At 38.2% G+C, this 13,115-nt stretch overlaps 1 long non-coding RNA gene across 1 annotated transcript; it reads right to left on the bottom strand.

The window, feature by feature from the left end:
- Nucleotides 1-9,407: 9,407 nt before the first annotated feature.
- Nucleotides 9,408-10,736, bottom strand: LOC122053653. The gene is made up of 3 exons (XR_006132286.1): nucleotides 10,086-10,736; nucleotides 9,911-10,010; nucleotides 9,408-9,458 (listed from the first exon to the last, which is right to left on the bottom strand). It is a non-coding gene; the product is annotated as an uncharacterized LOC122053653 (long non-coding RNA).
- Between the last annotated feature and the right edge of the window lie 2,379 nt (nucleotides 10,737-13,115).

Below are 13,115 nucleotides of genomic sequence, written 5' to 3'. Positions count from 1 at the left end.
TTTTAAAATAATTACATGGTTAAATAAAAAATTAATAAAATTTGAAATACAAACTAAAACACTTATTGAGAAAAATCAACAACTCAAGGAACAAATTAAAAATAAAAATCTAAATCAAGAAATAAAACTTTAGGAGGAAAATATAATCTTAAAAAGTGAAATTAACAAACTCAAAGGATTATTAGAAACTTTTACCACAAGATTAAAAAATTTAGACCTAATTCTTAAAATACAAAAAGCAGTATATAATAAGTCTGAGCTTGGATATAATCCATCTCTACAACTAAAACTTTTATTTCTCTAATAAGTTAAAATAAGAAACTAACCAAAGCCTGGGTTCCAAAAGAGTGTCTAACCACGTCAGTAGGACTCAATCAATTTTTTGTGCCTAAAATTTAAATTCACTACCTGAAATCAAATCCAACCAAATATATTAATTCAAAACCAAACCAAAATAAACCTTCAAAATTAAATTCCAAACTAAAGAATAAAATAAATAAATTAAACCTAAACCTAAAATGTAAATGAAGTCAAACAATTTAAACTCAAATAGAAAAAATAAATTTGAATTAAATAACTACAAAGCTAATTTAAATTACCATCAAGTTTATTATAATTACAAAAATAATCGACAAAAATCTAAAAGTTCAATAATTCAGGTGGAGACTTTAAATTAGTTGACACCTCCAAAACAATAGGTTATCCGGCAGGGTAATTAGGATTAGAGCTTAAATAGGGATAAAAGTTTAACCTAACAAATAGTATTAGAGAAGTTTTGGATGATAGTAGATTAGGGAAACTATGTCTATGTATGTCTAGGAAGATATAGCTTTGACGTGGTACATTTGTCTTAGTAAAACTAATTGAAGCTATCCTTACCAATTCTAGCTAGTTAGACCAAAATTTTGTTATTAAGTTCAATGGATAGGACTATTTAAAAAATTTCGAATGTATGGTTACTCTAATGATGTCCAGGTGACTTACCACAGCTTAGAAGTTTATCCAAAGAATGTCTATTTATTGAACCCAAAGCTAAACTTGAATCTAACAAGTTAAACCAAATCCTAAAATTTAATCTAACTCATCTCACAAAAAACATAAGATCCTTTTCTGTCTAAAAATTTAGACTGGTGAGATGAATAAGGCTAAATTAAATTAGATAAAATTAAATTATGATTATTTCTTATTAATCAATCTAAAATTCAATAATTAATTCCTTTAAACTTATCATACAATTTTTGCATGAACCTTAGATTAAGGGGAGGATATTTATATGACTAATTTTTAAATTCTAGAAAAACTATTTACTTTGTCTAAAAACTTCCCATTTCTCTAATGTTATAAAAATTGTTTTAGCCTTAGTCTAGATCGAACCCATAAAAAGTATGATCCTATAGATCTAAAAATCGAGCATCTTACAAACACACTAGGTTTACTTGATTTTGCATTCACTAACATAGAAGGCGTGAGATGCATAGGCTTTTTACTTGGACTTCATATGCTTATATAAGTGCATCAACATAAGTCTGAGCAAAAAATACAATAGTACATTGATCAAGTTAAGTAGTCATTTTTCAACAAAGTCTAACTGGACATTAATACTTAACTTAACTAATCAGGTGAACACTGCTATATCTTGGTAGTCAGTTAGTAACTAAAGGTTAGACATTTAAGTACCAATTTTAGATGAGTATTTTTAAACTATTTTTTTTACATTAAATTGTTCTAAAAAAGCAAACTTCATTAATTTTTAAAAAAATTAATTTTAACTTAAATTAATTTTTTAAACAATTAATTTTTAACATAAATTATTTTTTTAACAATTAAGTTTTAACTTAAATTAATTTTACTTATTAATTAAATTAATTTTTCAACAATTAATTTTTAAAACAACTCAATTTTTTTCCCACTTAATTGTTAAACAACTTAATTAATCTTTACCATAAACTAATTCTTTACTTAAAATTTTTAATTAACTTAATTATTAAATAATATAACTAATTAAATTACTTATTAAACAACTCAATTAATCCTTACCATAAGTTAATTCTTAACATAAATTAATCTTTAATTAACTTAATTATTAAACAATCTAACTAATTAAATTACTTATTAAACAACTTAATTAATCTTTTACCATAAATTAATTCTTAACTTAAATCAATTTCTTAAAGTTAATCAATTAAAATTAATTTCTTAACTTACAATTAATTTTTAACTTTTAACTTAAACTAATTTGTGTAACTTAAATTCTTAAACAACTTATTTAATTAACTTAAATTAATTTTTCAATAATAATTTTTAAGTTAAATAAATTTCCCTCTTAACTTAAACTTAAATTAATTTTTCAACAACTCAATTAATTTTTGAAATAATCTAATTTTTCAACTTAATTAATATTTTACTTAAATTAATTTTTCACCAATTCCATTAAATATTTAACTTAAATTAATTACAATAAAAAAAATCACTGCAGAAACTAGGGGCCCAAACCAGGGGCGGCGCCCCTGATATAAGGCTTCGGGAGCTCGGAAGAGGGATTCGAGCTCCCCGCCTCTAGTTTAGGTCCAGGGGACCGAACCAACCTATATAAGGGGGTAAACAGGTGCCCCCTTTCCTCACTCCTTTTCCTTTTCTCTTTTACAAAGGTTCCTCACCAGGCTTTACAAGCAAAAGAAAGAAAAGGAAAAAAATATTTTTTCCTAATTCCTCAAACTTTTTTTCCTCCGGTCCTCGACCTACGTTGTTGAGGTTCAACCGAGGTCGTCAGTTCTCTTATAAATATTCACGATGCGTCGATAATATTTTAATCTTAAACTTTATTTTTTTTGTTTCATTTTTAAATTTAATTTTTAGGATGTTGTTTGTTAATTAGAAAACGATCAAATCCTGGTGTTGGCCCCTCGACTCCTAGTACTGACCTTAAGTTTCTAATTGAAAAGCTTAGGGTTAGATTTTCCTCCATTATATATGTTCCTTTGCTTTCTAGACATTTAGATAGATATTTTTTTATGTGGACATGCATTCCCTTGACAGAGGTTATTCACTATTATAGCTTACAGCGTTTAGTATATTGTTCTAGTGCAGTTAACATAGGTCTATGTGCTGAATTCTATAATAACTTAGTTAAAGTTAACGATCTTACCTATTCCACTAGGGTCACCGGTACGGATGTTACATTATCCCTTACTATCATTCGCTACTTTTTAGAATTACGACCATCTGCATGCCCTTTCCAGTGCTACCCCCTCAGGATCCACCATTTGATGATTCCTACTTGCATCACACTCGATACGATATATTCGTATTTTTTGGTGGTCAACGTGTACCAATTGTGACCCTGTTTAGATTTGTCACCCTTAGGGTCCAGGACTATGTCCTGTATAGGGTCTTAGTTACATGTATTCTACCTTTGACTACCCGAGACATAGCTATGATGCATCCGTTCCATTCATTTCTTCTCTATGCATTATGTCAGAGGTTAGATGTAGATATCAATTTGCACATCTTTCATACCATCATCTATTCATTAGGTATTACTACCAATCGGCGGGTTCATTTGTCTTATTGTCATATTTTGACTGCCTACATAGCCTCATTGGGTATTGATGTCACCACGAGTGATGTCAGAGCCATAAATGAGTTTGATTTAGTAGGTGCTAAACTTCTCCTTAGTTGGTGTACATATAGATGATGAGGGTGTCCTGTCCTGGAGGAGAGAGGCCCAGCACCAACCTTACCCAGCAGCCCAGCCGCTACCTAACTCGACAGACTAGCCCCAGCCTGACCCTGTGGTCCAAGCTCACCCTGACCTATCTCCAAGAGAAGAGGCAGAGATACGTGAGTTCATGGATGATCTTTTTGGGTCGCCCGAGCCTCCAGTCCCTTGTACTTTAGACGACAAAGTGCTAGACTCGAGACATCCATGACGAGTCTTCGACTGGAGGTCTTTGATCTTCGACAGGGCATCTCCAATCTGTGAGATGAGGGGTAGACTCGTCATACTGAGTTGATGGGCATATTACGATAGTGGGGTCTCGATCCCTCTTCTTTGTCATCTCAATAGTTTATTTTTCTACTACATTTCCTGACTTGATGTTACCTGATCTATACTTTGGTTACTAGATATTTTTTGTTACTTCAGTTAGTATGTGTTACACGACGAGTGTAGGCCTTAAAGTAGGAGTCGTTGAAGGCTCTAAACCAAGTAAAAACTACTTATGTTAGCGTGTGATTGTATTTTTCTTTCTAGTCTTTTTCTTTTATTATTTCACTACGTAATTCGTTCTCAATTTTCAAAATTCATTATTCACCCCCTCTAGCATATTTACGGTCCTATAAGTTGGAGCATATTTTGAAAGGGAGCTACTCCTTAAAGACATGACTTAGATTTCTTTTTAACTAAACAATTGAAGGTGGGAAACCTTCATTGTTATGAATGCTCTACAAAGAGCATATGATTAATGCTCAAGGGTGAACATTAGGCATAATGAGGGGTATGGGACCTTCATTATGGTGTTGTGAATAACAAGTGAGGTTGTGAACAACATGAGATAACTCTTAAGGAGAAGAGTTTTTGATGTGTGCTAAAGGGGGAGAATATAGGGTTTAAGTTAGGAAAGTCTCCATATTCATAGGGGAAAATTGTGAAACTCTTATATTAAGGGGGAGAATGTAGGAAACTCTCATTTATACTTTAGCAAGAAGAAGAAGTTGGGGCTTATAGATGAGCCTAACTTAAACATTTTGTCAAACATCAAAAAAGGGAAGATTGTTGGTGCAATTTCCCTAGGTCAAGGTGTTGGTGCAATTTCCCCTAGGTCAAGGTTGACCAGGTTGACTAAGCTTGAGTCTGGATATTTGAGTTTTAATATTTGATAATATATGGAGATTATAGGTGCAATTGCTCGTTTAGAGAGATTGTTGGTATAATTCCCCTTTGGTCAAGGTTTGACTAGTTTGATATGAAGAAGAGTCAAATAGATTAAGGTTGACCAGATATTTGATTGGGAAGTCCTAACTGGAGGTTAGGCGAGAGCAAGTCAAACGAGAAGGTTGGTAGTGTAGAACCCTTGGTGACTGGCTAGAAGGGATGAATAGCCCTGCAGGGAAAAAGAACCTTCCTCGAACTTTATAGCTTAATAATTACCAACACTTGCATAAAAATAATTAAAAAACAAAAAAAGATGAGGCACAAAGAAATTATTTGATTACAACCGGGGAGGTTGTTGTCACGCCCCGGGTGAGTTCCTACCAAAAAATTTCGGCAGCATCTCCCTATACCGGTGACAATTTGAAACTCACATACATACAAAATACATCAGTTACATGCGGTTGGAATATATAAACAAAAGTAACAACATCCACGTAGTTAATATTCACAGCCTACCCGGCTGGATAAGAGAAATGAGAACAATCACACAGCAAATATGCAGCCCACACAGCTATATTAAAAAGACAGCGGAAAAACGAAGAGAAAACCCACAAATGAAAAGTCCACAAAAACATCACAGATACAAGTCCCCAATACAAGTATCGAAACATAGTCAGGTCTCACAACTCTAAATCCAACGAGTATGAAATGCAAATAGTAAGAAACTAAAACCGATAACAAGTCCTCGGATATGATGTGGGAAGTGGGACCGGATGGCAGTATACTCCAAGCAACTCCATATCATCTACCTACTACCTGAAATCAAAACAGTATAGACGGGGTGGTGAGTACAAGGAACTCAGCGGGTAAGGACAGAATAAAGTATGGTAAATACGACAATATAGGAACAAAGGAATACAGTCTCCATACATAGGAATAAAATCATGCTATCAAAATATAACACATCTAGCCATATCTGATACAACAACTATACATAAACATACTTGACGCAATAAATGCACATGCTCGACTAGAATCAATACCATAATCAGTAAACTCACCGGAATAGCAGCAGATCTACTCGTGACACCTGTGCAAATATACATATGACTGCATATACATGTAAAATAAATGACATGTCTGCAGTATGACATCCAAATGCAGCATACATAGCTCAAGCAAATGCAATAATGCACAATCACATGCAACTAATATCTACTAGACATGTATGTAAAAATATCTCCCCAGATGCACCGCGCATCATATGCAAATGTGCATGCATGCTCCATGGTCACCCCTGCCACCTCTCTAGACACCACGACCCCTATATGGTCGAAAGGCTTGGGTCTGTGACAAACCGTACTAGTCTCCAGTACATGCACCGCTGTAGGCGGCCGAAGTGGACGATCAGCTAAGTAGTTATATAACTACACAGCTAAGGGTCCCTAACCACTCACAACTAAAGCCTTTGACTACTGTACCCTCAAGACCCACTACTCCAGAGTGGTCGAGGCTGATAGAGTATAAACACCGAACGGCTGAGCAAGCGCGACAGGACTAGCTCCACTCCTAGCTATCACTCTCCAACAGTGGCCGAATGGGCAGCTATAAACAACTGACGACCCTCTCACCACAAGGGAGACAATAGTCGTCAGTATGCAATGAATGATGACATGATGTGAATAGTCATAATATAGATACTATCATCAATCATGCACCCTAAGAACACCCCCAATAACCACCACAAACGTATATACATACTCCAACAAACAACATGTCAATCCACTATGCAACTCCAATAACACATACTCGTCGCGTGTACACTCAACATCAATCTGCATGATAAACACGCTAACCGTACAAACCGGACATCTCTATGATACAAACTCTACATATGCATATGCATAGAGTTCTGATATCAAGGGTGAGACTATATCGAGGTATACTAGATCATATCAAAGATTAAGACAGAAAGTGACAAGTAGGAACGAAACAAATATACAAATTTAAGGTAATGCAACCTAAACATCCAAATATAACCATGCTTTAAAGTTCAAAGAACTAAATAGGAGATAGGAAGAAATACCCGCCTCGATATATCTCGTATCAACATAACCACCCACGTCACGCAGCTCGTCCAGATCAAGGTCTTGTATCACATATTCAATCCATGTAATATACATATATATATACTACACATAATTGGATCACCTTTAAATAAATAACCAACTCTAAAGTAATAGCCAACCATAGTTATCTATAATAATGCAACCTTAAACATACCATAATCAACTAGACTAGGTTCGAATATAATTCACCTTTCAATTATTCCCTAACCAAAGGTTTTAATCCACCACCTTTAATATGATTTTAAATCCTAGTAATCTAGTGTCAACATGGATTTAGAATCACAACTATTAACTACGATTAATCTAAGCAAGAATAAAATTCTACACCCATTAAACAAATCTAATTTAGCCGCGTACGAATGAAATCAACAGAAATACCCTTATTGGACATCACTTACCTTGAGAGGTAGCAGTGGGTCAAAACCTACAGCCCTCACAAGAATCCTACCGACAGCTACCAAGCTCCTTACACCTCTTCTTTCCAAAATCTAAACAGAAGTTAATTGTAGAACAATGAATTTGCTGAAATCCTTATCACACAGAACCTTACTCACCTGAATTGATTCCCAAATCTCCCAGCCGAGACCCTAATCTGATGTAAGGAGGAAGAAGGTCAAGATCTGCTCAGGCTAGATCCGTCACCAGGTTGATCCGACACCTTCCCTTAATCCAGAATAAAAAGGAAATCGAAGTTGAAAACCCCAAAAATTATAATCTTGAATCCACAAGATCTTTCCCGTCGACACTTACCTCAATCGTCGCCTACAGATGGCGTCGTCTGATCCACTCTAATGAGTGATGACACGAGTCGCCTCCCTTCGAACAGATCAAGGAGGAAGGATGGAGGAGCTTGATCGATCGTGTCACGCCCCAGAGGAGTCCCTGTCCGAGAAAATTTCGGCAGCATCTCCCCTGTACGGCGGACAATCAAAAATTTCTACAAGCACTAAATACTTCAGCCACAGGAGGCTGGAATAATAACAGTAAATAAAAATCAATCACCACGCAGTTTATATATATATTCAGCCTCTGGCTGTCACAACCACGCAGTTAATAAAATAAACAACATAGTAATACTCTGACTCGAAATCAACCCTACTCAACTACACTCGTAAAGCCCAAATACGATTTTTCTTACCTCTTCTGCCGTCCAGGCAGGCATGTAGTAGTATAAAATCGAAAACAAATCCATCAACGAGACAACTTATATGATATCTAAGTAATCAACATCCAAATCCAAATATAGTCAAGTGAGAATCAAAAATAATACAAACGATAGCAAATAGCTGGAGGTCTGCAGGACCAGCACTACGTGCAGTGAGGACTAGCGACTGGAACTCCCTCCTGACAGCATCAACCTGAAAATATCAACAATGGAGGCGGGGTGAGTCCAACACTCAGCAGGTACAGTTGATATGCAAAGTAAAGAAACAACACCTAGCACTAATCATGCGTACAGTCTCCTGATAAGAAAGATAAGAATGCATCTGAAATAAACAGGAGAATACTGTACTAACCAGGTCTTGAGTATAAGGTCAAACAGTCCGAGGGATAAGAAAATCCTGTATGCATGTCAAACATAGGTATCCAAACAATATGCAGCATATAAATGCAGCAAACACAAACACAAGCAATAAATGCATCATGCATATGATGCCAATGATGCATCCTGGTCACCCCTGACGCCAGTCGATCATCTCATACAAAAGTGAGGCCGAGTGGGTAGGGCTGTGACAACCGTACACTCTGTCGTCACTACTCCTGATGAGTGACCGAGTGGACGGGATGCTGTCGGAGTACACCTATCCTCCTACCCCAAATCATAGATGGGGGAGTGCAATGCTCTCAACTCCCGGTACTCAAAGACGGGGAGGAATCCCTGCCGGATAACACGTTGTGTCACACTACCCATGAGCGGACCAACGGTGCCTAACAGAGTCCCTGCTGCAACACACTCAACCTGAATCGACCACTAACCCATGAGTGGTGGTGTGTGCAGATCCATGTAACTGGCGATGTGCTCAACAATAATGGAGCGGACTATCGCACAGCATGCAATCATGCAAATGGTGCATGGCACTAACCACAAGAATATCCTGACCTAATCCACATATATATAAAAATGCATCAAAGGTCAACGAATCCAAAACAATCCAAAGGTATACAGAAGGTATAAAACCTAGGTCCTGAACATGGTGAAACATGGTATATCACTGCCCCTATAAGCAGGTATAAACAGGTAAAATATACCTGAGATGCAAAACCAATCAATCAATCAAGCATGTAAGATTTGGGTAGTGATTAACCGAAACATATAAGAAACACAATTAATACAACATGTTAATTTAATTACTAAGCATATCAAATGACATAAGTCAAAAGTACCCGCCTCCAAAAATAGAAAGGTCCAATCTGGTCCGAATACGACGTCGAGATGCTCGTCTCGCGTCAAAGTCCTGAAATACCAATACACAGATATTTTATTTAGCTAAAAATTCAAATGAATTGCTAAATAAAATTCCCAACACAACTTAGGACAAAACCCTAAGTCATAATCATTAACCTACCTAATTAAACACAAATAATTTAGTTACTCAACCTGTATCAAATAACTAAATCAGACTCTTAATTCAATTAGGAAACCCTAATTATCGATTAACCTTAATTGATCATCAATTAACTTGTCCACATAAAAACCTAGATCCACCCAAATATGTATATTCGGCTGTTGAGTCACTGCCGAAGACACCTGCTGTCGTTCCAAACCAAATACCTCTAGTTAACCTAGAGTATGGATCGAGGAAACACAAGTACAAATTAATTACCTCATACCCAAATCAAATCTATCATCACAATAGTTCAAACAACATAGAATCTACAGCAAAGATACAAATTCTCTACTCCTTACCTCACTACCAAGCCACTGTTGACGCTGGAAATGTTGGTCGGAGCTAGGTAGAGCCGCAATCCTCCACACAAGTACCCTAATCAGCAATTCCCCTTACAACCTAAGTATCCAAACCAACCATGTCACCAACCAAATCTGAATTAAATTGATACATATGAATCAAACCACAACTTACCTAAATCTAAATATCTTCCTGTCAACTCACAACCATAGATCTTGTTGTTGGAACTTGGTGCCGAAGCTGGGGATCATCCCCAACCAGTGATGCTTGGATCCACAATAGAGCCGCTGATCTCTCAAATGTGGCAGCAAGGAGACCCTGTGTAAAGCACTGCTCGGCCAATTCCAACTAATCGAGAGTAAGGCTCGGCTGAGAAGAATCCACTGGAGGAGTGTAGTGGATGATCAAAGACACGAGGCAGGGAAAGCTTTAGCCGGCGCACAGGGACCCAACCTAGGGTTCAGATGCTCGACTTCCGGCGGCTCCGGGTGTCCATGAAGAGAGGGCGTCGGCACTAGAAAGGCAGCCGGCTGTCGGCTGGGGTGGCGGCGGCGAGTTGCTCAGCGAGGAGGAAGAGCACCCGGCGGTGCTGTCGGGTGGAGAAGGCGTAGAGAGGAGAGGGGTTCGGCGGAGTCGGCAGAAGCACAGAGAGAAGGAACACAGAGAGAAGAAGAAGGTCGGCTTCTCCCTTGGTCCGGCTTAGGCACGAGTGGAAGAGGCGGTTGGTGCTCCGGCGGTTAGGGCTCAGAGAGGGTGCGGCGGCGTCGGGGAGAAAAGGGAAGAGATGCGGGGGATAGCTCGGGTTCGGCGACAAAAGAAAACGAAAAGAAATAAAGAAAATAAAAAGGAAAATGATATATAAATATAATCTTTTCCTCGCTTAAATCGGGTAGCCTAAACAGGCTTTTCCCCGGCCCGTTTTTATCCCCGTTTACTCGTCCGTACGAGCTCCGAAAAATTCCCGAAAATTTTCCAAAAATTCTGGAAAATTCCCTTATTAATATTCGCCTATTTCCGGTATTTTACAGATCGAGAATGATGCAAGCCAAACACTCCGCGTGCCCTAGATGTTGGATCACCTTCGATCGCGCTCAAGGAATGGCCGAAGAGGTGGTCGCTCCTCCGGAGATGGCCGGTACCGTCGTGATCCGGTGCTCTTCCTTCGGTGATTCGGCGAGAATGGGATCATTAGGGAAGAATCCTCTGTCGGTATCGGCTTCGTCCGCGCGATAGAGAAAGAGAGGAAGGGAGAGTGCGGGTCGGGTGTATGGGTTCGGGTGAGGGAGATGGGAGTCCTATTAATATAGTCCACTTAGGGTTAAGGGAATCAAACCCTAAGTAATTCCTCAACTAAACCCTGGTAACGTGTATTCCTAAACATGCCTCTACTACTATCCCCGCGAAACCAGTCATACGATCTTCGTAAAAGTCCATAAAAATTTCTAAAAATTCCCACATGATTATTTCTCCAACCATATTATATATATATATATATATATATATATATATATTTCCGCATATCTTACATTCTCCCCTACTAACAAAAATTTGGTCTCCAAATTTATCACTATCCAATAAAACAAGAAGTAGTAGATAAACTCATTCAAGTTACTGAAATAAACTTTACTCACCTTCCGTGAATAGTGTTGGATCGAAAGTGCTAGAAGGGGGGTGAATAGCGCTCGTGGCTATTTTTCGCGATTTAAAACACACAGTAGAAACGCAGCGGAAAGTAAATGCAAACACACAGAAGACACAAGTGTTTTACTTCGTTCGGAGCCTATGGCGACTCCTACTCGAAGGCCCGCGATCCTTGATCGCTTACGGTGGGCAACAACTATAAGCTCGTTAAATGATTACAATTTGAAGTACAGTAATTAATAACAATAAAATATACCAACGACAATGAACGATGGAAGAACTGAGCTCTGGGTCGTCGGGATGATGAAACAGCACTTCGAGATCGCCTTGTTAGCAGCAGGAAGTAGAAGGTTCGCTTCTATGATTGATTGTCGAAGCTGCTCCCCAAGGCTCCCTTTTATAGCTCTGTAGACGTTGATCCTGATCCCCAAGTCTCGGGATCAGTTTTGACCTGAAGCAGATCGGTCGACCGATCCTCACGTTCGGTCGACCGATCAGATGATCTCCACCGCATCTGATCCGTCCATCTGTCGCTCCGCTTCGATCTGGTCAAACTTTATCCCTGGGATCGGTCGACCGATCCCAAGGTTCGGTCGACCGATCAGTCTCCTCTAACCCGCACACCTCGGCTTGATCCAGTCGACACCTATCCCAGGTTCGGTCGACCGATCCCGAGGTCCGGTCGACCGATCCCTGGTCGAACCGGGTCCAACTTCTGGAGATCTGATCTGGTAGCTTGAAGGTTCGGTCGACCGATCCCAAGGTTCGGTCGACCGATCCCGGTCAGTACTAACCCTGTACAAAAGTGTTAGTTTCCTGCAAAACAGAATTAGAACACAAAAGATAAAAAACAAATGAATTGACTGTTGGTTGCTATTCGGAAAACCTAGAGGTTCCACTGTACAAAAATTTTGTACAAAGGTCTGAACCTTTTCCTAGCTACCATGTGTTCTTTTAAATTAAATTTTGGATCGCCTGCGGAACTTAACACGTTTGATCCAAAACTTAATCTATTTGTTCTTTTAGGTTTTGACTTGGATCTCCTGCGGAACTTAACACGTTCGACCCAAGTCACCTTAAGTTATTAATTCCATTAAATATTAATTTCCATAATTGGTTCCCAGTACTGACGTGGCGAGGCACATGGCCTTCTTGGATATGGGAGCAACCACCACCGACTAGACAAAACCTTTTATGGAAAGCTAATATTTAATTTCCTAAAATAACTTTAGGTTAACCGAAAAGAACAATCAAATCACAAGGAAAAGAAAAATAAAAGAACACTATATCGAAAACAAATTCGAAACTCTAGAATCGTATGCCTCTTGTATTTAGTATTATTTCCAAAAATAACTAGTATGATGCGGAAAGAAAAAATACTAGTTATACCTTTTAGAAAAAATCTCTTGATCTTCTACCGTATTCCTCTTCTAACTTCGGACGTTGTGTGGGCAACGATCTTCCGAGATGAGAAACCACCAACCACCTTCTTCTCCTCCTAGCTAGGTTCGGCCACAAATAGCTTAACCAAGGATGAAGAACAAAACACCAACCAAGCTTCAA

Source organism: Zingiber officinale, chromosome 3A, assembly GCF_018446385.1.
Source record: "Zingiber officinale cultivar Zhangliang chromosome 3A, Zo_v1.1, whole genome shotgun sequence".
Lineage (NCBI taxonomy): Eukaryota > Viridiplantae > Streptophyta > Magnoliopsida > Zingiberales > Zingiberaceae > Zingiber > Zingiber officinale.
This window is presented reverse-complemented; position numbering and strand designations above follow the sequence as displayed.